Consider the following 27,097-nt stretch of genomic DNA (forward strand, 5'->3'; position numbering starts at 1 on the left):
CACCTCGGCTGTGACAGAAACCATAGGCAAAGAAGGAGGACATTCCAGTCTGGACAGAGAGATATACCTGGATTCAAATCCCTGCTGAGACGTTGGGCTACTAACCACACCTGTCTGCTGCACCTGTGAATAAAGGCTGCCAGTACTCAACTCTGTGGTTCTCAAACAGGAGCATGCAGCAGAATCACCTGGGCTGGTGTTGAGGGTCGGGGGGGACACAGATCCCTGGCTCAACCCGGGAGAGGGGCTTGAAAATTTTTATTTCTCACACAAGTTCCCAAAGTGATGCCTCTGGTTCGGGACAACGCTCCGAGAAGTCATGCATGACTCATGAGTTATTGCGAGCACTAAAATGAGAACATGTATGTAAAGCATCTAGCACTTAATAAGACAGTGGTTCTCAAACTTGGTTCCTCATTAGAATCACCTGGGGAATTTTAAAAACTCCTGATGCCCAGCACCGCAGGCCAATTAAATCAGAGGCTGATACAGACATTACAACTTTTTTAAAAAGCTTCCCAGGGACTTAAATGTACAGTCAAGGTTGACAGCCACTATAGTAGGAGCTCAAGACATTTAAAGCACCCTTTACGAGCTACCCAGCTACCCCTCTTTTCAGACCTGTCTCCTTTCTTTCCCCTGGGTCCCATCTCTCACTCTGGTTCCCATGGGAAGGACTGTCAGGAAGCTTAACCTTGGCTTTGGCTTCTGGAGTGGCCAGGTGCTGAAGACCACGTGGAAGATGAGAGCTGGTTCACTCATGCCATGGCTTATCCACCCAGTCAGACACTCATTCACTCATTAATCATCAACCAAGCTGCTGTCACTGGGTTTAGGCGGTATTTGGGGGATGAGTAAAATCTAGTCCTGTCCTCAAGAGTTTGTTTTGTATCATAGCACAAAAGATGTAGAATAATCAAAGCTAGGATTTGGAAGAGGCCTTCTGCCCCACCCCCGCCCACCACGGGCAGTTGTGGTTCTCTCTCCACAACTGCCCGATCACCTCCTCCCAGATTTAATTCTGTAAGTGAAAGAGAGCTCTTTACCTCAGGAGGCAGCCCAGCCAGTTCATCAATTCTACTTGTTAAAAGTTCTTCCTGAAAAACAGGAAGTTGAAACTTTTTGTAGATAGTCATTTTGTTTATTCGTTCAGCCCTGTTGCAGGCCTCAATCAACTCTTTATAAGGTGCTGGAAGCACCCTCTGCTAAGGTTAAGTTGCTAACAATTGCATACCGAATGCAGCTGCAATGACCAGACAGGAAGAACCAGGATAGAGTTACTTTCGGACCTATTTCTAAATATGCTTTTCAAAGCAATCTGGAATTCTGGCACATCGACCACTTCTAAATTTAAAGTTTTCACTGTAAACCTCTTGTACCAGTCTGTCCTCACCTGTCACAGTCTCTAAGATGGGACACATTGTTCTAATATATGATAAAATATGGAAATGGAAGTATTTGTGCCGGTGCTCTGAAGTCTCAGTGTTGTGTCCAGACTGCGTACTTAAGTTTTTCCACAATGTGGAATGGTACATATGAGGATTATTTAAGAAAATTAAGTCTTTTTACAAAGTTCTTCCTTAGACTGAAGTGAAACCATGGCCCTGGGACTCCCACTCACTAGCTCTAAACTCAGGAAGCAGCTCACCAGGCTTCCCCTCCTCCATGACAGAACTGCAGCTCTGTGCTCACATGCTCCTGCCAGCGCAGGAGAAAACTACAACTTGCAAATTGAGAGGATATTCTTAACTACCATCTAAGTGTCAGAAAGGCAATGTTTTCTGAATATTAATTCTCCAGCTCTCACAGGTTATGCCAAGACTCAAAAGTCAACATAACACAAAAATATTCACTAGTGAACTGACCACATTCTAATCTTAACCCCTCACTCAATAGTTCTTTCCCATTTAACCACAACCTCAGCCTGACCCTACTCAAGGTCAAAGGTCTTTCTTGGGCTCTGTTGCTTATGCGTGGTTATCAGGACACAAACAAATATGATATGAACACGTTGCAAAGTGAAATTAATATCTTGTCCCCCAAAATTCAGAATTTAGTGAGGTTGATGAAATCAATGTTAGAAAATGTATATAAATCATCCACAAAGCCACCAAAAACAATAAAGCTCATACCAGGAACTTCCAGTCAAGATGGCTGCATAGGCAGACATGGCTCACCTCTTTGCACAACCACATCAAAATTACAACTAAAATATAGAACAACCATCACTCAGAACCATTAGAAATTGAGTTGAATGGAAGTCTGAAAACTATGGAATTAAAGAAACTACATCCATCTAGACTGGTAGGAGGGGCACAGATGCAGAATGGGCTGGTCCCACACCACGTGTGGTGGATAAAAATTCAGGAGGAATATCTTGAGAGCGAGGAGTACCAGCCCCACACCAGGCCCCTGAGCCCAGGGTTCCAGTGCCAGGAAGTTAAGTCCTCACAACTTCTGGCTGCAAAAACCAGCAGGGATTGAGTTTGTAGAAGAAACTTCTGGAGCCCCAAGCAGTTCCTCTTATATAACCCACACATAGATTCACCTTATACAGACTCACTCCCTCTGAGCCCCAGCACCAAGGTAACAGCTTAAAAGGCACCAGTGGTATACAGAGAGGAACTGAAATGTCTGGCATCAAGGTGAACAGAGGCCATTGTCCCTTCTCTAAACATCCCACCACAGAGCCACAGAGCCAGCAAGCTCGTGCCATGTCTGAGACTCCATCAACATGACTAACACTGTTTGACCCACCTTGGAGATCCCCAAAGACTCCACCCCACCCAAGTTACTAGCCCACCCAAGCTGCTTTTCCATAGGAATGGCTGGTCTTGGCTCATGCTGCACAACTTCATAAATCCTCTCAATCAAGCAATAACTGACTTCAGTGAGCCCCATGCCCAACACTAGTAGCAATCAGCCTAGATTCACAGCTTGGTTTCTCCTGGGAATCTCCAAGGCCAGCACAAGTAGCAGCCATCTCAGGCTGCTTTATAGGTCAGGCAGAGTGGCCCCAGGCAGAACACAGGTGGGAGCTGACCTTGGCCTGCATCATCCAGGAAACCCTAGAGCCAGTGCACCCAGTGGACAGGTAATGACCATGTTGGAGCACCACCACCCTGCCCCTGCAGAACTGATCCTCCACAGAGAGTAGAGGTTGGTGGTAAGTGGTCATAGCTAGTCCTTGCAGCTGACTGGCCTGGGTAAATTCCTCCCGTTGATCTGCCAACAGCAACCAAGGCTCACCTACAAGAGGAGGGTGTACTCAGCCCACATGAAGAGTGCACCTCAACTACTCATCTTGGCTGATAGGGGAGAGCTGTGCCACTGGCTCCTATAGGACACCTAGTATATTAGGCCACATTAGCAGGACACAGAAGCAAGTGACTCTCCCTAATACATAGAAACAAACATAGGGAGCTTGTCAAAACAAGGAGACAAAGAAATATGGTGCAAGTGAAAGAACAGATCAAAACTCCAGAAAAGCAAAACGGAGATAAGCAATCTATCAGATGCAGAGTTCAAAACACTGGTTATAAGGATGCTCAAGGAACTTAGTGAGGACCTCAACAGCATAAAAAAGATCCAGTCAGAAATGAAGGATACACTAATTGAAATAAAGAACAATTTACAGGAAAACAACAGTAGAATGGATGAAGCCGAGAATCAAATCAATAATTTGGAACATAAGGAAGGAAAAAAACAACCAGTCAGAACAACAGGAAGAAAAAAGAACCCCCCAAAATGAGGATCATATAAGCAGCCTCTGGGACAAGTTCAAAAGGTCCAACATTCTCATCATACGGGTGCGAGAAGGAGAAGAGAAAGAGTAAGAAATTGGAAATCTATTTGAAAAAATAATGAAAGAAAACTTCCCTAATTTGGTGAAAGAAAGAGACATGCAAGTCCAGGAAGCACAGAGAGTCCCAAACAAGATCGATGCAAAGAGGCCTACTCCAAGACACATCTGAATTAAAATGCCAAAGGCTAAAGACAAAGAGAGAAGCTGAAAAGCAGCAGGTAGAAAGAAGTTAGTTACCTACAGGAGAGTTCCCATAAGACTGTCAGCTGATTTCTCAAAGAAAACTTTGCAGGCCAGAAGGGATTGGCAAGAAATATTCAAAGTTATGAAAAGCAGAGACCTATAGCCAAGATTGCTCTACCCAGCAAAGTTATCATTTAGAATCAAAGGGCATATAACATGCTTCCCAGACAAGAAAAAGCTAAAGGAGTTCATCATCACCAAACCATTGTTACATGAAATGTTTAAGGGTCTTATTTAAGAAAAAGAAGAAGAATAACAAAGCTATGAACACTAACATGACAAGAAATACATATCTATCAACAATTGAATCTAAAAAATGAGCTAAGCAAACAAGAAGAACAGAGACAGAGTCATGGATACAGAGAGCATTTTGATGGTTGCCAGATCAGAGGGAGTTATGGGAGAATGGGTGAAGAGGTGAGGGAATTAAGAAGTACAAATAGGTAGTTACAGAATAGCCATGAGGATGTAAAGTACAGTATAGGAAATGGAGTAGCCAAAGAACCCATAGACATGACCCATGGACATGAACAATGGTGGGGGTATTGCCTGAGGGAGTGGTTGGTGCTGGGTGGAGGAGTCAAAGGGGGAAACCTCAGGACAACTGTAAGATAGCTTAATCAATAAAACACAATTTTAAAAAGCTCTTGGGAAGATCAATTAACAGCTGAAGAACAGAAAATTAACAGGATAACATAATACTCACCTCAAAAGCAAATGACTTGAATATTAACATCAACAAGAAAATAAGTAACAAGAAAAATGATTTGGATATCAAAATCAACAAGAAAACAAGCAGCAAGAAAAAGTAAGTGATTTGGATATCAAAAATTTAAGAGAGTCCCATGGGAAATGGATGGAGCACTACGATATTTTTGCCAAACAAAGACCCTATTTAAGATCCTGACTCAAAAGGCAAACAAGAAATGAAGACCTTTTCCCCAGGAGTCTACTATTTGTCTAAGGGGTTAAGTCTTACCCAATAAAAGAATTTCTACATTATGCCAATAATACAAGACAACAATGATTAAGACTTAGATTAAGGGGAACATGGATTAAGAGTTTTTAAAAAAGGAGAACCAATGAAGATAGGAAAGGCCAATGAAGGCTTTGCCAAGACAGTCTTGTTTTCTTAAGAAAGATATATACATACTGTTACTACCATTTGTCTTCCTTCCTGTCTCATCTGTGGAACTAACCACATCCTAGTTAAGCAAGGCCTAACTCAGGCTGGGTAGCTCAGCTGGTTGGAGCATTGTCCAGTACATCAAAAATGTTGTGGGTTCGATTCCAGGTTGCAGGTATAGAGGAGGCAACTCATTGATGTTTCTTTCATATCAGTGTTTCTCTCTCTTTCTCTCCTCCTCTATCTCTAAAATCTATAAACATATCCCCAGGTGAGGATTTAAAAAAGAGAGAGACCTAAAAGCTTCGGAAAACCTACCCAGCACACTGATGAATTCAACTGCGGTGTTCATAGTCAAGGTCCTGGGAACTTGGGCATACAATGGACCACGCCAAATGGCAGAAGAAGGCCGAGGACTGGAGTAATCCCCTGAGGTGTTGGAGAAGGGCATGTCTGACCTCAGTCAAGCCCAGCTGGGTGTGCCCTTGCCTAGGACCCCCAGTGGCTCTGGCTGCTTTAGACAGAGGGGGCAACATCAGATTTGAGCAAGAGGGAAATCAATGGTGGTCTTCGCCTCCAGGCTGACTTCTCCTCTTATGGGCAAAAGGGGCTTCCCAACTATCACTCCATCCACCCGTGCCTCCAGCTGAACCTCAGCTACAGTTTTCTGTAGAAAGGAAACAGGTAGGACAAATAGGATGGCAGAGACACCTCTACATGAATGTCTACATAGTATTTCTCACCTCTCAGCCTCCCCACTATGTTCACAGAGAAGAAATAGGCTAAGACTAATATCGAGGGGAAAGTAAGTTGTAAATATGTGTTCAGCGGGAACAGTGCTGTTAGGGAAAATGGCAGCTGTGATCCTTGGCTGTTTGGGTACAGGCTAAATGTTCAGGACTTCTCCTCCTTCTGCCTATCCAGCTGTCTCTTGGTCCTCACCAGTCCCCAGTAAGGGCAAGGGGATGACCTTACCTGGGGCAGCTCAGGTGAGGGGAGTCAGAACCTGGGTTGACCTCTCATTTCCTCCTGCCCTGGGAAAGGAAGAAATGCTAATACCCTCCTCCACCACCCTTTGACCTTCCTTTGCTGCATTTTTTTTAATTTAAATAATCTGTTCTTTTTAATTTTAATTGTAGTTAAAGACATATAATAAAAAATATACCATCTTAACCATTTCTAAGCGTATGGCTCAGTTGTATTTAGTACATTCACATTGTTGTGTAACCAGTGTGCAGAACTTTTTTATTTTGTAAAACTGAACCTCTATACTCCTTAAGCAATATCCCTTCCTCCCCCAGCCCCTGGCAACCACCATTCTACTTTGTTTCTATGAATTTGACTACTTAGATACTCAAAAAAGTGGAGTTATACAGTAATTGTCTTTTTGTGTTCGGCTTATTTCACTTAGCATAATGGCCTTAAGATTCATCCATGATGTAGTATGTGTTGGAATTTATTTCCTTGTTAAGGCTGAATAATATTCCATTATATGTACAGCACATTTTGTTAACCGATTTATCCATTGATGGACACTTGCATTGATTCCACCTCTTGGTTATTGTGAATAATGCTGCCATGAACTGGGTGCGCAATATCTCTTTGAGACCCTGCTTTCAATTCTTTTGGATATATAGCCACAGGTTGAATTACTGGATTATGTGGTAATTCTATGTTTAATTTTTTTACCATGCTGTTTTCCACAGCAGCTGCTCCATTTTACATTCCCACAAGCAGTGTACAAGGGTTCCAATTTCTCTACCCTGCTCTGGTTTCAAGGAGTCATTGAGAATGGGGGGTTCCCTAGCACCTCTGGGCTTGAAATGAGAACCCAGGACCTCTCTCCAGTTTGGAATGACCGCAGTCCTGCTCTGTTCTGCCTTTAGCTCAGAGCCCCCACATCCATTTCTGGTGGAGTCTCATGGCCATTACTCGGTCCCTGAGGAGTCCTGCCCTCCAGCAGGCCGGGGAGCAACAAAACACACAAGAACTCCCAAGGCCACGAGTAAAGTGAATACCCAAGAGCCTTGGTGGTCCTCCCACTGCAGGAGTGCTCAGCAGTGAAGCAGATTTGGGGCAAGGAGAACAGCAGGCTACATCCCCTCCTGAGTTGTGCAGGGCCAGTGGTCAGAACACAGGGCAAGGGTGTGGGGGGCCAGGGAAGCTGAGGGGAGCAGGCGTGAAAGTCCAGGCCATTGCCACCTCTTCACCATGACAGCCTCCAACCTGGCTTCCCTGCCCCCCTCCTTTTGTGCAGGGGGATCAGCAACCAGAGAGCTCATTCTAAAGTTCAAATTGGGTCCTACCACTTCCCTGCTGAAAACGTTTCATGGCTCCCCACTGCCCTCAGACTCTGCCCTCCCCCTCTGAGGTCCAGCCACACCGGTGTGCTTCCATTGCTAGAACATACCACACTCGCTGTCTCTGTTGGGCCTTCGTACACAATGTTCTCTTAGCTTGGAACATGCTCCCCTACAACACCCACCTTCTTCCCTTCAACTAACTAGTTCTAGTTGACCTTTGGGGCTCATCCTAGATATCACTTCTTCCAGGAAGCCTTCCATGGCCTCCCCAGTTCTGAGCCAGGGCTTCTTCTCAGTATTACCATGAGATCACCATGGACTCTCACTCTGGGTGTGTCCCTGGTGACTCACCTGTGTTTCTAAAATACTAGTGTCTGCCAGCAGAGCAGGGTCTTCACTTTTTATCCCTAGCACCTAGAACACAGCCAGGCTCAATGGAGCTGTTCACTACAAGTTTTGTGATGAATGAATGTATGAGTGAATGCATGAAGATCTGAATCAGGAGGCTGATGAGACACAGGAGGCGTGGAGGGGCAAGCCGACTCCACCTTCTCTCCCCTCCGCGCAACCAGAAAGCGCTCTAATGTGCAGCCACAAATGTCACGTTAAAACTGAGCCAGACCATTCAGCTTTCCTTCCTTCCTTCCTTCCTACCTTCCCTGCTTCCTCTCTCCCTTCCTTCCTTCCTTTTCTTTTCTTCTTTTTCTTTCTTTGTTGTTGTTGTTGTTGTTGTCCGGTTGTCAGATGATCTTAAATTGAAATATTTTCCTTTGTGGTTTTTAACCAGCTGGGCATCCCACTGCCCCGCTACTGATGTCATCTATGATGGCCTGAGGGTAGTGGCCACTGGCATCGCAGCGCACGAACTGTGCAGTCCCCAGGATCCCTTTAATGGTTTCAGAGAGTGCCCTAGCTAAAGATCAGAGCTGCATCTCTTGGTCAATGTTGACCGTCTCATCAAAACTGACATTTTCACTATGCTTAATGGTGTTTTGCTTTTTTTCTGTCTCTTGGTTGTTCTGTGAGGGCTTTGATGATCGGGGTAGAGGCAGAAGATGCTACCTCATTCTGGGCCTGTTCTGAATGGTCGGTTTCACTGTGATCTTTAGACCCTTCCAATCACCAGTTGCTTTGGCAATGTCATCACCATCCTTTTTAGAGACAGACCCAGGGAGCCGATCTTGGGGGCCAGAGCAGACATGGCAAGGTCTTTCCCACGCGCAGCACGGTTCAGGTGGCTGGTGTCAGATGAATCCACATTCAGAAGAAAGTTGCACCCAAGCCTCCTCCCAGCCAAAAGCCCAAAGAAGTCAGCTCCTTTCTTGTCTTCTGACCTTCAGTGTCTCCCCAAAGTTAAAGGGGAAATGAAGGTAGGGGGGAAAGGGGTGAAGCCGTGCAAGTGAAACACAATCCCTGCCGTTCCTTCCTCCTTTGGGAGTGGTTCCAAAACTCTGGATTACTGTCATATTTGAGTTGATGTGGCCATCCCTTGCCCTGTGACGCTGAGTGGTGAAGAGTGTACAGTTTCTTCAAGCCCTCCCTGTCTTCCTAGCTTCTATCCAATGGCCCACCTGCCCCCTCCGGGCCTCCCCACCTTTGCTAGGAGATGGCTGTGGCCCATGGCCTTTACCCAGGAGCCAGCCAAGCTGGGGGCCCCAGGAGCCAGGGGCAACAGTGATGCATCTCCGGGAGCTGGGCTCTAATTGGCCATTCCCCTTGGAGCATAGAGACTCAGGGAGACAAAAAATCTCCCCTCCAGCATCCTCAATCTTTTTCCTGCAGCTAGGGAACGAGCAGGAAAGGATAAATAGCAAGTTCCTGAGCTGGGGACATTCAGAAGAACAATGTTTCCAGGGGAGGAGCACAGAAAGGGATGCGCCAGAACTGCCAGCACACTCCCTGGAGCCCTCAGAAGCTGCACATTGTGGAAACACAAAGTATTAGGGAATTTTATGTAAACACTGCCGTTCTTATCACTCTAGCTTACAACAGCCTGCAGGACCCCCCAAAAACTGCCATATCCATTAGCCCTGTCTCTCCGTGCCATCCAGAGAGGGTGGGAGGGGCAGTCAGGGTCTCCTTACAATAGTCACTACTGTTCTTTATTAAGTGTCCCCTGTGAGACAGGTGTTTTGTACACATGATCTTCAACCCTCTCAGCAATCCCAGGAGGTGGAGAGTATTAACCTCATTTAAAAGATAAAGAAACTGGGGTCTAGAAAGCTTATGTGACTTATCCAATACCAGGCCCAAAATTCAAACCCAAGTGTGCTGGGTTCCAGCACTCACACCTTCTCTGCTCCCCAGTGTCTGCCTCATCCAGCCAGGGTGCGGCCCTTCCTCGCACAGCTAGCACAGGGTGATGTCAGGATGAAAGCCAGGCTGTGGTTGGGGAGGGAGAGCAGGACCAACCCACCCTCTCCCCTCGCACATCTGGGGACTCGGGAAGGTCAGAGTATCCAAGACCTCTCATCGTCATCCTCTTCTGTGCATCAGAAGCCACTCTACATCTTAAGAGGAAGTCCAGGGAAAGTAGGGGTCACGTGCAAGGGTGAGCAACAGCCACCGCACACATGCAGGGGCCTGAGAGGACCCTGCCCAGGCTCGGGTGAAGTGCACAGACGGATTCCTTGCAGCCGCGGCACAGGTTACCAGAACTGAACTTTTGGATCTCCTGGGTTTCCACACAAGCGAAGCCTCCTTAGTTATCTCTTCGCGCCAGGGCTGGAGGGATGTGGGGAAGATCCAGAGGCCAGCTCATGGGCAGAGCTCAGCTTAGTCTGGGAGGCTATTTTTCTAGTAAAACAAGATGCAGTTATACCCAAAGTGAGGGTGAGAACTCACATAGATGAGGCTGAGACACTCACCAGCTGCTAGACACACCCGTGCACACCCGTGTGTGTGGTTGATGGAGAAGAGTCCCTGCTACATCACCCACACACGGATGTGCACGCATGTGGACACACACACACACCCCCCTCACAGCTCCACTCCGACAGAAGCAGTTGTTAAGCATCATCGCACAAACCAGGAGCACTTCCCCCAGCTCCTGTGCAGCCTCCCCGCCCTCCCTCTCCACTCAATACTTAGACCCAGAAACCAGAATCCCAGATGACTAAGGCCAGACCCAGGGGAGCTTGTTGTTCTTGCCCTGTCATATTATTTCCTGCTTTGCGCTTAGTCTCACACTAATTCAACCAACCAGGCCAGGGCCATGGAAGACTTTCTCTTACCAATAAATTGTGTGTGGTGAGGTGGCATTAATAACGTATGGTGTCTAGACGGGAGGCAATGATCCCCAAACTTCCTGTACTAGTCAGACTGCACCTTGCTCAACCTGAGAGCAAATGTTAAGAGCCTTGGGAAACTTGAACCGAGTCAGAGGCCTTCCCACACTTGCAGCCAATGAGATGATCTCAGACAGCTGTGGGACGCTTGTGTGGGAGCAGAGCGGCTCTCAAAAGTTTCAGAAATGACACCCAGACAGCGTGCATGGAGTCATGAGGAGGCAGGTTTCAACTCAGCGTAAAAAAACTTTCCAACAACTAAGCTGGCTAATGAGAGCACAAATTATCTCGTAAGGTGGTGAGAACTCTGTCACAATATGTATTCCAACAATACATCACGGTGTTCACGAGCTTAGGCTGTGGAGTCAGATACATCTGGCTTCCATTCCTGACTCTGTCATCTACTAATTGTGTGACTTTGAGGAAGTTACTTGAAACCATTTCTTCATCGGTACCTAAGCATAATAATTACCCCCTTGGGTTTAGAGGCATGTAAGAGGTTAATGTGTATAAAGTAGAATGGTAAGCCCTTGATGCATTTTAGCTAGAACCATTATTCTATGTAAGAACGAAGTCTCACAGTGGCTGGGGATGGGACTAGATCATCTCTGCGATCTCGTCCAACCCCAAAGATTTGCAGACACACTCATTCATTTTTTTTTCTTTTTTCTCTTTCAACAAATGAAGCTACCTGGTGACAGAAACTATGTTACACCCTGAATAAACAAGGGATCAGAGACTGCCTCACACTCTCGCCTTCTGTCTGAGGCCTCTTTAATCATCCCTTGCCTTAAAGCCCTTACAGCTGATCAGAAAGATGAGAACTGGCATACAACACACACGCATACATGCTGCTGAGCTGCCATGCCCTTGTCAACCTGACAGTTACTGAGCCCTGAGTTAAGCATGGACGTTTCCAGACGCAGCTATTTATTCATCTCCGTGGCCATCTCTGGCTCTTGTGCTACCTCATAGGCTCTATCCAGACCCTCTTAATGACCTGTTCATGGCAGCCAGCTCTGTCTGCCACTGACAGGTTCTATTCCAGTATCTATTCCTTGGACAAACAAACTTCATCTTCACATAAGGGACCCTGTTGGCAAGGACCCTCATTCTACTAGAACAGGGTTATATTCTGGGAGAATGAATGATAATCCCTCTGTGCATGGAATCTGAAATAATCAACCTGGCCCAACGCAGCTGGCTGGTGGCCCCCTAAGTTATGGCACCAAGTCAGGGTTTGTTTCTGCTTTGGGGATGTTGGATATTTAATAATGGCAGTAATCAGGTTACTCTTGCTGAGCCTATGTAATTGAGCCTATGCCAAGCCTTCAACTTAGCCACTCTGTTCATAAGGCCACTGAGCAAACCCTGGGATCCCTGAGGGAAAATTGTAACTAACACGCACAAAGGGGACCGCCTTGTCGGCCTGATTACTAGTAAGAGCTTGGTAGATACGCACACAGAAGACAAATATTCACATGTTCTGTACCCATCCCCAAAAGCCCATTATATATCTTTTTTTGGGGAGGTGGTAAAAAGAGAGGGAGAGAAACATCAGGGTGAAAGACAAACATCAATCAGTTGCTTCTAGCATGCACCCCAACTAGGGACAGAATCTGCAACCTAGGCATGTGACCTGACCAGTATTCAAACTAGTGACCTTTTGCTTTACAGGATGAACCCCAACCAACTAAGCCACACTGATCAGAGCATATATCTTTTTTCTAAATTTTCTTGTCACCTGTTCTTGAATTTACACCCTTCAAATTCTTGACCATCTAGCCAAATCATTAGCAAACATATGAATTAGTGAGAACCTTACCTTAAGCTATCTCTCCTTTCAAGCAAAGTAGTCAATATTGTAATGCTCCACGTACTCCCACTGAGAGAATTTCTGTTTTCTACTTTTGGTGAACTCCTGAATGGAGCTATAATGCTAAAATAGTTTACTTTGGGTGGATACCAACATATCATAAATTGTTTTGCAAAGTAGTCTTGAGTATCCTCAGTCAACTTGCACGAGGCCATGGGTGTAGGTTGAGGAGGAGGGGGAGAGCAGCAGGTACACTGAGAGAGTGGCTGACTTGCCCCTACAACTTAGGGGAGCCATTGGCGTCTGCTTGGTCCAGGCCCACTGACCTCACTTGCTCTTGATTATGGAGTGCTGCTTGGGCAGGCCTGAATTTATGGATTAGTCAATCCTGATGAGTAGCTTTGGTTGCATGCTCATGTGGTGTCAAGTGGGCATGGATTTAGTCTATTAGGCCAGCAATAAGCTAAATTATTTCTCTAAATAACAGTGATTTAGCAAAGAGAGCATCTGTTTGCTCCCAAAGTCTGAGGACCTCCTGGGATTCTCCCACTGAGTTTGCCACAGGTTGCCAGTAGCATCTCAAGAGCGGTCTCCAAAATCCAAAGAGAGTGGTTTTCAGCCAAAATGGAATATAAAAGAGACAGGATTTACCGTTCCATTTAAAACAACCAAAAACCACACAAAATATATGAAACAATTATTTATTAGACAATGATTATTTATAAGACATTTACAAGACCAGGCAATGAAGGCCAAGGATCCCTTTGAAATGGGAAATAAATAAGGTCATCCCTCTGATTGCCCAGCTTACTACCTTAAGAAGTTTCCAGGTTACAGGTAGGAAGGGAATCCCAGGTGAAGCCTGGTGAACTCCCGGAGTTAAGGAGACAGTGTTGAGAGTACAAGGCAGGTAGAATTTATGGGAACGAAAAGTAGAGAGAAAGGAGTTACACAGAGAGAGAGCTCTGCAGATCTAAAGTGAATCCCGCTCAAGTATTCAGCTGTGAACTGGTCAGCACATGCACAGGAAGAATCTGTGAGGCTGAGGGGAGAGTAATTTGAATAGATTAAAGGATAAAGGAAACAGTGCTCAACACTCACAGAAGCTGGGAATAGTACCTGTTCTTACAGGCCAGACTGAAAAAGTCCACCATTCATGGGAAGTTGAATACATGAAGTGAAAGATGATAGAATTGCAAGGAGAAATTGACACATCCATAATTATAGTCAGAGATTTTGTTACCCTCTCTCAATAATTGATAGAGCAAGTTGTCAGAGTATTTTGATACAGAATGTTTGAACACCACTATCAACCAACTTGATCGAGTCAACATTTATAGAACCCTCTACCCAACAACAGCAGAGAATACAATTTTTCAAATAAACATGAAATTTTATCAAGAGAGATCGTCTTCTGAGCCATAAATAAAGCTCAATAAATTTAAAATGATTTAAGTCATACCAAGTATCTTCTCTGACCACAATGGGGAAAAAAATTAGAAATCAATACAAAAAGATAACTAGGAAATCCCTAAATATTTGGAAGCTAAACACTTCTAAATAATCCATGGGCTAAAGAGAAATTAGGAAGTACTGTGAATAAAAATAAAAACATGAATCAAGATCATTGGGTGCTGCTAAAACAGTACTTAAGGGGGAATTTATAACCCTCATCACACAGTTAGGGAAGAAGAAAGGCTTCCAATCACACTCCGGGCTTGCTTCTGCCGCTGCCCTGCTGCCAGCTCTGCTTGCATCTCCCGACAAGAGCGACAGCGTTCCCAGCGGTGCCTGCGTGTCTCGTCCATCTTGGGTCTGCCAAACAGGACACAAGGCCGGGTCCGCCACAGGCCTCCAGAAACACCACTTAAGTTAACCCGAATTCCACCCTCCTGGTTTCCCTGTCCCAGAAGCTAGGAGAATGCCCTCTGGACCTGGGCCTTCTATTTTATTCCATTTGGAATAAACAAAAATCTGGGCCCATAGTGTGGTCCTAACTGTGAGGCGAGACAGAACCAGCCTCCTAACTTTTGCACTTCCTGTTCCACGTGCAGCTCTTCACGGACCCGGCTCCTTCTCAGCATTTGGGTTCAGCTCGGACACGCTCAGAAAGGCCTTCTGCGTCCTCTTCGCCTGATGCTGCAGCCTGCCCGTTGCCTACAGCCCTTCTGGTTCCAACACTCCGAGTTGCTTTGGATAACTTCCCCTCCCCCAATAGAGCCAGTTCTGGCAAAACTGTCAGTCAAGGAGCCCTGGTCTCCCCTGGCCAAAGAGTGAGAAACTTTTGTCCCTGGATTGTGACTCCTGGGCAGAGTGTCAAAGAAACAGAACACTGTTGGGAGACATTTGTCCCAAAGGCCACACCCCCTGCAGCAAAATAATCCTTACTGCGCATTCTTATGTTCTTTTTCTCTTGTATTCTTTCCCTTCATCTATGAACTTCCCTTATCCTTCTAGAAACTTCTTCTTAGTTAGGTTTTCCTGAGTCAGTTTCTATTGCTTGTAATAAAGAACATTGATGCTAATATCCCATCTTCAGTCATTATCTGTTTATTCCCTTTATAGCATTTTTCAAATTCCAAAATTATTTTTTAAAATGCATTGCCATGTTTATTGTCTGTCTCCACCACTAAAATGTAAGCTTCACATCAACGTCAACAGGGACCTTTTCTGTCTTGCTCCCTCTCATCCCGCAGCCCAAGGCTGGCAGGCAGTGGGGCTCCAGCAGAAGGCAGGCCCACACTGGGGCCTGTATCTCACTTGCTGGAAACTGTGTGAAAGAGGGAAAAGGAGGCAGCCACGGGAACCAGTGGGTGAGCGTCCGCCTTTCTGGGGAGAGGGCAGACTCCAGATTAGGATCCCAGGCATCAGTTTCCAAGAACAGATCTCTCCTCTCCTCCCGCTTTGATTTCTACCAATCCTTCCTAAATTTCGAGTAGTGTCTTATAAATCTTTAATTATTAAAAAAAATACAACCCAACCAGCAAATACATGAACAGTGTTGATAAATATTTAAAATTGCTACAGCAGCAGATCTGAAGGGATTAAGAAAAGATATATTGGAGTGACAGTTATTAAACACTAAATCCCAGTAACTGTTACAGAGCAGATAAATAATGCAAACTCCTGACAGCCGCTCTGTTGCTGACAAGACAGGAGCGACATCTGCTCGGGGACATGACACTGGGGGAGGGAGCGGGCCCTCACAGTCTGTGGCAGGGACGTCAGGAGAGAGGACAGCCATGGCCTGAGCTTTCAGCTCCTGGAGGCATGCCCTGCCTCACACTGCCTCGGCCCCACTGCGGAAGAGGGGTGGGGGCAACGGTGGCCACAAGGAAGGAGCAGTCTCCAGAAGGGTTTGTATTTGGAGGGCTCTGGCAGCTGAACTTGCCCTCCTGGCTATCCCTCAAGCTGTCCCAGCCCTAGCTCTTCCCAGGGCCCCACAGCTGGGCTGTTTGGGCTGCTACCACCGCACATCCCTTTGGAAGGAAGGAAACCATCACTCCTTCATTCATTTGATTCTCTACTCATCCACTTACTCACATATTTGCTAGTTAATGCATTCTTTCATGCATTTATTCCATTACTTATGCATGCACTAATATACTTATTAGTTACTCACTGGTGAAACAATTAGCGAACACTCCTTACAGCTGGGGAGCTAAAAGCCGAGCAAGACCCAGTCCTCACCTTCATAATCTGAGAGCCTACTGGAGGGTGCAGACCGGAGAGATATAAATACTACAATACAGCAGACTCTTGGCATTTACAGATGCCATATTTGCAGTTTGAGTATTCAATAAACAACCACAAAAGTCTGTGACTGTCAGAGATGTGCGCCATGGTTGAAATACAGATTTGAATGACATGCGCACCAAGGCTGGTGTGTGGGAATGAAAAGGGCACCTGACATGGTCTGGAGAAGGCAGGGAAGGCTTCCTGTAGGAGGTGATATCTGAATACCATCTATTTGCCAGGCATTATGCTCTATAACTATTTAACCAGGCCCATTTTAAAGATTAGGAAATAAGAGATCAGCTTGTCCAAGATCACAACGAAAGTGGCAGAACAGAATTAGGACCAGAGGCTGTCTAACTCCAAAGCTGCTCACCGTTTCCTGGAGGCCCAGCCAGCCGCTTCTCCACAGTGAAAAAGAGCAGGAAAATCTCTTCCCCAAGAACAGCAAGAAAAGGTCATTTTGCTTATTTATATGAGATACAGTTTACGTTCAGTAAAATGCACAGATCTTAAGTGTGAAGTTCAACAAGCTTAGACAAATGGATACACCTGTGAAACCAACATCTAAATCAGGATCTAGAATATTGCCATCACCCCAGACAGGGCCCACCGGAGGCCATCACTGCTCTCATTTCTATCACCATAGGTTTGTTTTGCCAGTTCTTGAAATTCATGTAAATGGACTTACACATATAAATGGCTTCTTTCTCTTAACATAATAAGAGAAGCTTTTAAGAAGGGACTTCTGTAAGGCGATAAGGGTAATACTTATCACAATACAGAAATATCTAACATAACGAAGTGATATAATCACCATGTTCTGACTGAACTACAGGCAAGAGTAGACTGGTCATCACTGCCCAGGCCACCCAAGTCCCTAAGCTGCATTGCTTGCCCTAACCTTCAGGGAGGTGGGTGTCAACCACAGGAGCTCAGGTGTCAGGCCCCCAACATTCTGGGTCTGGGGAGCCTTTGACCCTCTTGAACCTGTCCTCTTACCTCTGCTCGTGGTGTAAGCACATGGGGTGCCCTTGGGCTGCGGTAGCCACACGTTCTTCTTTTGCCCCAGGCCTCAGAAGTCACCCCGGCCTCCTGGGTAAGGAAGACTCATGCTCTCTGGCCTCCAGATCCACCGCTGTGATTCTTGCTGTCCTGTACTTGCCTGGCACAACGTTCTCACATCTCCAGAAGCAGGGACCCTGGTTCAAGGAAGCCTGTTCTCCCTGTGGAGGCCCGGGCCACCATCTCTGTCTGGTCTCCTAGGAGCTCATAGCCTCTACGGCTAACGCAGTTACTTCAGGGGCTTTCTGGCTTCACGTCAGCTTCTCTGTGCCTCATGCCTCCTTGTCTCTGTCAAAGCTGTGTTCCCTCTAGCGACCCACCAAGTCCTTATTTGTCACATGAAAAGTGCCTCTTGTCTCCTGGAAAGAGCAGGCACCACAGAAATGACTTGACTCCCAGGATGAACAAGTTAGCTCAGGGTCCCAGGTCTGTTGATTGAGAATGTCACACCCAGGTGTTCCCCAGGGAGGACCAGAGCATTCCCCAATGCTGCTCAATTATATTTCCACCATCTGGGAAAATTACTTTTATCCATGAAAACTGGGTAGCAACATTTCCTGAATCTACAACAGAGGCCCCCAGTGTGGCCATGGATGGGGTCAGAAGCAGGAACGGAGCCATGACCTTGGGACTCTCTGTATATTCCATGTCTCCCCTTAAAATGGCTGTGGTTGGGCCAGAGTTGCAGGGATGACTGTTTGAATCTTTTAAATTGATGTCCTGGACATCTCAGCAGTAATTATCCATGGCTCAGGCTGCCTCTACCCGAGGCGGCTCAGTACTAATGTGCCCTGGGCATCCTTCCAACATGCCCCTCAAAATGAACTTGGGTTTTGTCCCACTAATTATCTATCTGTGCTACTCATCCCAGAAGGAAGGAGGCACTGGGGCAGGAGTGTCCCTATTCCAGAGTCTGTCTATCAGTCAGTCAACAATACTTAAGGAGTCCTTCTGAGTCAAATGCCTATTTGATTCACTCCAATCTTTAACCACCTCATACTATTTTCTAATTGTCTCTATCTCTGTCTTTCTCTCCAATGTAGTCACTCATTCAACAAAGATATAGGGAGCTTGAGAGGCAACTCAGTATGCTAAACACTGACTCTGGAGCCAGATCTTCGGGGTTTGCACCCAGCTACTCCACTTACTAGCTCTGTCATCTTGGGCAAACTGTATCTCTGATACCTCATCTGTGAACTGGAAATAATCAGATACTCACAGAGTGATTGCAGAGAGCAGATGAGTTCAATATGTCGCCTGCTTTGGAGGGTTTCTGGCACGTAGCACTGTAGATGTGTGTATTTGCTATTAAAATAATTATTTTTCTAAAGATAAACAGTGACCAACATAGGAATCCCAGTTGCCTTCATGGACCTTACATCTTAGCAGGGAGCCTCATCTTACAATCATGACTAGTGGAAAGAAGTAGGAGCAGAGGGACTGGAAGAGATGTCATGGGGCAGGGGGCACCTGGGCTGGACCGAGACACCGGGAAAGGCTCCTTTAAGGAACCAGCTTTGAGGCGAGTTCCAAAGGATGGGTGGGAGTTGGCAGAGCAGACAGTTAGGGGAGAAAGGCCATCAGGTGAGTTCACAGAGATCCTCTAAGTGAAGGCAGGGAGGGCAGGAGATGACCTAGGGAGTCAGGGGGCTTTTGGTGTGGTCCAGGTAAAAGTAGATACAACACCAAAGGCTCAATCCGTGAAAGAAATAATTGATAAGCCGGAGTTCATTAAACACTTCTGCTCTGAGAAAGACAATTCAAGACGATGAGAAGACAAGCTACTGACTGGGAGAAAATATTTGCAAAAGATATATCAGATAAAGCACTGTTATCGGAAATATGCAAAGAAGTCTTAAAATTCAAAATAAGAAAACAAACAACCTGATTAAAAAATTGGCAAATGACCTGAGCAGGCATCTTACCAAAGAAGATATACAGATGGCGAATAAGCGTATGAAAAGATGCTCCACATTACATGTTGTCAGGGAAATGCAAATTAAAACAAGAGATACCACCATACACCTATTAGAATGGCCAAAACCCAGAGCACCGACAACACCAAATGCTGTCAAGAATGTGGAGCAACAGGAACTCTCATTCATTGCTGGTGGGAATGCAAAATGGTACATGGTATAGCCACTTGAAAGACAGTTTGGCAGTTCCTTACAAAAATAAATACATTCTACCATGCAATCAACCATACGACTTGATATTTATGCAAAGGAGTAAAAACCTACATTTATACAACAACCTGCACATGAACGTTTATAGCAGCTTTATTCATATTTGCCAAAACTTGCTAGCAAACAAGATTTCCTTCTGTAGATAAACAGATAAATTGTGGTACATTCAGACAATGGAATAATATTTGGTGCTAAAAAGAAATGAGCTGTCAAATCGTAAAAAGACATAGCGGCATATTAAGTGCAAATTACTAAGTGAAAGAAAGCAATCTGGAAAGGAGACCTACTGTATGACTGTAACTCTATGACATTCTGGAAAATGCAGAACTATGGGGACAGTAAAAGTATCAGTGGTTGCCAAGGGTGGGTGCACAGAGGGTTTTAGGGCAGGGAAACTATTCTGTACGATACCATAAAGGTGGATATATGTCGTTATACGGTTGTCAAAACCCATAGGATGTACCACGCCAAGGGTCAGCCCTAATGTAAACTAGGGACTTCAGGCAATAACGATGCACCAGGGCAGGCCCATCACTGTAACAGATGTGCCACTCCGGTGGGGGACATAGACAGCAGGGGAAGCTGTGCGTGTGGGGAGCGGGGGGTGCGCAGGACCGCTGTGCTTTCTGTTCGGTTGTTCTGGGAACCTAAAACTGCCCTAAAAATTGTCTATTTTTAAAATATTTTATTATTTATTTATTACTTTTAGAGATAGGGGAAGGGAAGGAGAAAGAGAGGGAGAGAAACATCGATGTAGGAGAGCAACACCCATCAGTTGTCTCTCATATGCACCCCAGCCAGGGACCAAACCTGCAACCCAGGCATGCGCCCCAAATGGGAATTGAACCAGCGACCTTTCACTGTGCAGGGTGACACCCAACCCACTGAGCCACACTGGTCAGGGCAAATAACATCTGTTTTGGAGAAGGAGAAGGAGAAGGAGGAGGAGGAGGAGGAGGAGGAGGAGGAGGAGGAGGAGGAGGAGAGAAGACAACGAAGAGTGGGGGGAGGGGAGGGGGACAGGAGGGGGAGGGGAGGGAGGAGGAGAAAGGCAGGGGAGGGGGAGGGGAGGGGAGGGGGAGAAGAAGAAGAAGGGGAAAATCAACCAAGGCAGCAATGGTGGGGAAGGGAGGGAGGCAAGGCACACACATGGTGAATGATGAACTGGGGATAAGGGAGAAAGGAGGGCTGAGGGTGTCTCCCTCGCCTGGCCCCAGGCCCTGCCTGGGTTTGGTGTAACTCACGGAGGGTCTACTGGAGGAGGAGCAGGCCTGGGCCTGTGAGGAGACCATTTCTGCTTTAGACAACTGGGTCTGGGAAGCACAGGGCAACACTCAGGTGGGAGTGTCCAACAGGCATTTAAATTCATGGCTAAAGTTCAAGACGATCTGGGAGGTATTCACATCTAAAAGACAGGTTAGGCTTGGAGAGTGGACAGACTGCCCAGGACAACAGGGAGAGGCAGAAGAATAGTGCCCGGTCTCTGCAAGGATTGCACATGGCCCTTCCTGTGCTCCACTCGTGCCCTCCCAGCCCCCCACCCCCCGAATCCCAGTGTTGTGCCTCCTTACCAATCCCCTTCAAAATGAAGGCAGGCGGGGCTTCCCCTTGGGAAAAGAATCGTTGGTCAGACTTCAGAGCTCACAGTCTAGGTGGGGATGGGTTTGGCAGACTGAGAGTGGGGATGGAGAGAGGGAAGATGCTTGAGTGTTGGGAAAATTTTCAAGGCGCACTGGAACCAACCTCCAAAGGAGGACGGGGCTGAGAGACCGAAGAAAGAGCCTGACAACTCCAGAATCAAACCAGGGGTTTATTAAGAAGCAGAGTCTTGGGCAGCAGAGAGAAATTGGATCTCCATGCTGGAAAGGGAGTGGGGGCTTGATATATAGTCTCCAGGAACACATGGGGCTTATAGCCACAAGGCACATGCTGGTTAAGAGCTGGGTATTCCAACATAGTAAACAACTTAACAGGCCCCCTTATCTATCTGTAAGAACACTCCTTTCAGGTGATATGGGCCCACCGCTCCCAGGGTGAACTGGTGATCAGTGAGAGCAACTTACTTCTTAAGATGCTGTCAGTCACATCGGGCACAAGAAACCACTTTGCCCAACTTTGACAAGGGAAATATGGAAGAACCTGAGGGGAAGAGGAGGAGAACAAATAGGGAGGGAAAGAGGCGGATGAAGGAAAGCAGAGGAGAGGAGTAAGGTGAGAGGAAGGAAAACTGACCCAGCACGAATATCGCCGACTTTATTTTTCAACTTCCAGAAGCTGGCCTTCACCTGCAGTGGGAAAGGGAGCTTCTTAAGAAACATATGAGCATGTGCGAGCGGAGGCGTGGCCACGGATGGTGAGAGCGACAAGGAAACGGTGCCGATGCGGCTGGAAGAGAAGACGGAGACATGTGGACGCACGAGTCTTTTTTCTTAATAAAGTTTATTTGTATTATTATTTTTATTTTTTAAACCTCACCCAATGATATCTTTATTGATTTCAGAGAGAGAGGGAGAGAGAGGGAGAGAGAAACATGGATATGAGAGATCAGCTGCTCCTGCCCTGAATGGAGTTTGAATTTGTGACCCAGGCATGTGCCCTGACCAGGGAATGAACCCACAACCTTTTCGTGTACGGGACGACGCTCCGACCGAGCCACTGGGCCAGGGCAATGGCCACACATCTCGATATGAAAAACAGAAACAGGAAAAAGTTCTAAAAATAAGCAAACCACACTTGTACCACCCTAACAAGTCTGTTTTCACTTCCTTGTTATACCCTCCTTAACCATATACACGTGTGCATATGATTTTACCTCACTATAATCTTAACGAGGACAGAATTCTATATTCTACCTTCCCGCCCCACCCCCCTACACATGCTTCAGAGACGAGCCACTCTGTAGTCCCTACCTCGGCAGCCAAGTCCTAGACCACAGCCAGCAAAGGCCTCACTAGTCATGTCCCTCCTGGCAATTCCCCCTCCTTCCACACCCCCCACCTCTCCACCCTTCCCACTCCCACCCCACCACACCCCCCGCCCAGACCCGTTCTTTGCACTTGTCCTCACCTCTGCTTTGCATTTCCCAACGCTGGTCCTCTGAGGGCCTCACTGTCCCTGTTCCTGTCTGGTCTAGTCACGGACTCCTCAGCTCTGAGAGCAGCCTCCTCCCAGGATACTGTATCCCCACCTTCTCTAAGAAGTGTCCCCTCATCTCCCCTTGGGCCCAGCTGGCTGGCAGGGCTCCACCTGGCTGACAGGTCCTGTGCACTCCCTGCTGTTCCCATCTGATCTGAGGGGCTGGGAAAGCTGGGGGCCAGCATCTCTACGTGAACCACGTAAGTACTTTTCCACGTCTGTGTGGTATCGGCTTGACCGACTATATTATAACCCATCCACAAGATGTCCTCTACCTAACCACCGCCTAGGTTTGAAACTGTGGGGCAATTACTTTAAAGCAGGGCGGGGGCCTCCTCCCACCTGAAAGTGCTCCTCTGAGTCTGAGGGGTGCAGGCCCCCTGACCCTGGGCAGTTAAATCCTAGGACTGCCTGCTCTGGGGAGAGCCTGGGACTGCGCTGTGTCCTGGACCTGCCTTGCCTGTCCCACCTCTCTGAAGCCCCAGGGAAGCATGGGAAGGGTCCCAATACCAGGGCAGATGAGTCACTGTCATTGGATTTGCCATGTTGCTTTATAACCTGCCATGGGTGCCTATCCCACTCCTGGTAACCCACAAGTACCCTAAGGGCTGGGTCATGCTCTTGCCACCTCTCTGCTAGCACTTGGCATAACACCTGGCACGTTGTGGTGTGAGTAAGCAGAGCAAGCAGTGAGGGAGCACTGGCCCCTGCCAGGCACAGTGCTTTACATGTATTAATAACCTAAGAGGTCAACGCCACAAGTGTTCCAGTTTTACAGGGGCTGAGCCTGAAGCCCAGAAAGGTTAAGTAACATGCCCGCGGTCATACAGGTAAGAGAGACTCCATTCACTTTCAAGCTCCTGGGTTTGCTTCTAGATGAAACATCCTCGAAATGCTCATATAGCAGCAGAAGCCTGGAACCAGCTCCAGGTCTGGGAGGGATGACTCAGAAGAAACATCGCCCCTGGCTCTGCTCTGTTGAGCAATAGGTCGCCTCAAAGGATTTAGAGATTTTTTTCTCCCCAGAGGTGGAATAATGATCATAAGTACCTGTATTACCATCAGACTTGCACTGCTTTTACATGAAATTTTGAAAGCACTTTCCTAGCAAATACCCTTTTAGGGAAAGTGCCATTCCTATTTCTGATAAAGGAACTGACTCTGAGAGAAAAGACTTGTCCAAGGTCACCAAGTGGTGAGGGCAGAACAGGATAGAGCTTGTCTTTCCTATGTTCGGGGACAGCCTTCCTCTGCACCCCCCAGTAGCTCAAGGCCATGGGTGGACTGGTCTCTGTGCCCCGGGGCTGCCGCACACCCACCTGCTCCCTTCTGGGAGGCAGAGGCCGAACTGCGCGCATGCGGTGTGCAGGCAGGGCGGCACAGGCCCCTCGGCCTCAGCGCTGTGCACTCTGAAGCCGGCTTTATGATGGAGGCCCAGCAGTTATTTCCCACATAAAACAGCTTTATGGACTTGCAAATGCCGGACTCTAACGTGGGCTCGCTCAGGTGGACCTGCCTCCGTAAGCCACGTCAGTCAGTCACAGAAGCTGGCCCCTCCACCCATCAAGTCCCCTAAACCAAAGCCTGAGTGGCCCAGCAGGCTTTTCATGCCACGCCTGTAAATCCAGGTGAGCTGGGAGGGCCATTGGCTATCCCTGACCCTCAGGCAAAGTGTGCAGCTGGGACGTCTGCACAGCTGTGCATGCGCACACTTGGCAAACCTCCCTGAGCTGTACAGCCATGCAGGGCCCTCCGAGAACATCGGCTTCCCAGACCCTTTCCAGGAATTGCACAACCACATGGTACAAGCAAGACTCCTAGGGCTTTCTCCTCCCCCCACAGCCACACAGTTGGACCAGAAGCAACCTAAGCTGGGCCATCAGATTTCTTCCTTCAGGGTATGGATTTGGAATCAAGAGATTCCAGTGAGGTCTGGCTTTCTCATAAGCAAGATGAACGGACACTTCGGAAATGTTAGCGGTGGCCATTTCTTCCCTGGAGGCAGGATAGAGAGGAAGCCAGTCTGCAGCAAGCGAAAAGAATGGGTCAGACCTGGAAAGAGAGGGCCCAGTGGCATCTCGGCCCTTGGGTTTCATGATTCCTAGGAGTCTTCTAATAAAGTTTCCATTTTTGGTTAGAGTTGGTTCTGTTACTTGCAACTAATAAAGAGTTAATCCAGTGTAACTCAGCTGTTCTCAACCAGGTGACATTTTGTTTCCCAGGGGACCTTTGGCAATGTCTGGAGACATTTCTGGTTAGAGCTGAGGGGCGGGGAATGCTACTGGCATTTAGTGGATAGAGCCCCCAGAGCTGCTGCTAACCCTCCTACAACGCACAGGACAGCGCCCACCCCGCCCGAACCACCCAGGCCAAACGTCGATAGCGCCAAAGTAGAGAAACCCTGGCATAACTGGGTATACCACGCTTGTCTAAGGCAGGAACACCATCATATAAAAGTAGGTTCTGTGGTCTCCATTTAGCAAAGATTATTTTATGTAAAATGATAATAATCTGGTGGAGAGAATTCTTACACTTTGGTAGTAGGAGGAATGTCAATAAGTGCAACCTCTCTGAAAAATTATTTAACAATGGGGACTTCAAATGTTCACTCTTAGATCTAGTAATTGACTTTGTAGAATTTATTCCTGGTAGAACAATCTTAATTTGGAGATATACACATTGTTCATTGCAGCTTTATTTATAATGGTAAAAAATGGAAACAACTTAAATATCTAACCATTCATTGTCTATTGGTTATATAAATGATGATAATTCATATTATAGAATAATATACATAGCACTTAAAATTATGTCTGTGAAGAAAGATAAGAGTATAAAATTTTTTAAATGTATGTAAGTACAAAAAAAAAGGCTGAAGAGAAACATATCAAAATTTTAACTGTGGCCCTGATTGATGTGGCTCAGTTGGTTGGGCATTGTCCCAAAAAGTGAAAGGTCACCAGTTTAATTCCCAGTTGGGACACATGCCTAGGTTGCGGGCTCAGTTCTTGGTCAGTCGGGTTGCATACAAGCGGCAACCAACCGATGCTTCTCTCCCTTTCCTTCTCCTTCCCTTCCCCTCTCTCAAATAAATAAATAAATAAATAAATAAATAAATAAATTTTAACTGTGGCTATCTCTAGAGAGTAGGATCACAGCTAGATTTGTTCCCCTAGTTTTAAAAAGTATTTTCCAATTTTCCTATAATAAAACATGTATTACTCTTATAATTAGAAAAAAGTCGTACCAAAAAGTAACCCTAAAATCAGAACTGAGGACACTGTAGGTTTGTTCATTCATCCAAAAATAAATATACACGTATCTATCAAGTGCCTCCATGCACCAGACATTGTGAACAAAGTTCCCTGCCCTCATCGAGTCATGGAAGGAGAAACGCTATAAAGTTACCAACCAATTTCAAATTCATTATCATAGAAATCTTTTGAAAAGGCTTTATTATTAATAGTTTAATAACTACCACTTGCTGAAAGCTTATTGTGCAAGTACTAAATGTCTTACAATTTGGATGTCATAACTGCGCAACAACCCCAAGAAAGATGGTCAAGGTCACATGGCTGCTGGCAGTGGCCAGGACTCAAACCGTATCTATTAACCCCCAGAACCAAGTACCTGTCTACTCTGATCTCTGCCTCAGTGACTGAGGATTTGTGAGCATGAGAAGCAGGTAGACAGGGGTCACTCCAGACCACGTGACGCGGCAAGCAGAGGTCGCTAAGGAATATTTTAGGGTTGAGAGAGCCGGGTAGTGGAAGGGAATGTGCTGGGGGCAAAGTAGGCCACAGACTGGGCATGTGGCTAGAGGGCCAAGGTGAAGTCACTTGCAGAGTCAGGGAAGGTAGTGGGCCAGGGGCAGTGCTCTGAGCTCCCCAGGGGGAGGAGGGACCAGAGAGGAGAGGCAGAGAGGGGAAGGTAAAACCGTTTCAGGAACTGGAGATTAGACAGGAGAGTGCTTCGATGCAGGTCTGAACGGCTGCAGCTTGGGCCAGAAATGAACACGTGCCTCCCCAGAGGGAAGTCCATTAGAGAAGGTTCAAAAAGCCAGCGGCAAGTACAGAGGAGCCTGTGTTCATGCTGCAGACCACAGCTCGGGCGGACAGGCGAGACCAGGGACCTCAGGGCTCGTGCAGGGGAAACCGGCAGAAAGCCCCCTGCTGCCGTGGGGAGGGGGAGCCAGGCCAGGGGGGAGCGGAGGAATGGGCATCCCCGAAAGCGGCACTGGAACCTGTTAGGGACTTGGGATAGCTGGCTGACGGTGCAGACTGAATGAGGTGACAAGACTGGAGGCCAGGAGTGGAATATGAGGGCAGTTCGTGCCCAGGAGACAGGGGGTGGGCTTGGCACTTCCGGCAGCGGCTGACCAAGTGAAATGCTCCAC

This window comes from Pteronotus mesoamericanus, unplaced genomic scaffold, assembly GCF_021234165.1.
Source record: "Pteronotus mesoamericanus isolate MK-2021 breed Mesoamerican mustached bat unplaced genomic scaffold, CSHL_Meso_final scaffold_705, whole genome shotgun sequence".
Taxonomy (NCBI): domain Eukaryota; kingdom Metazoa; phylum Chordata; class Mammalia; order Chiroptera; family Mormoopidae; genus Pteronotus; species Pteronotus mesoamericanus.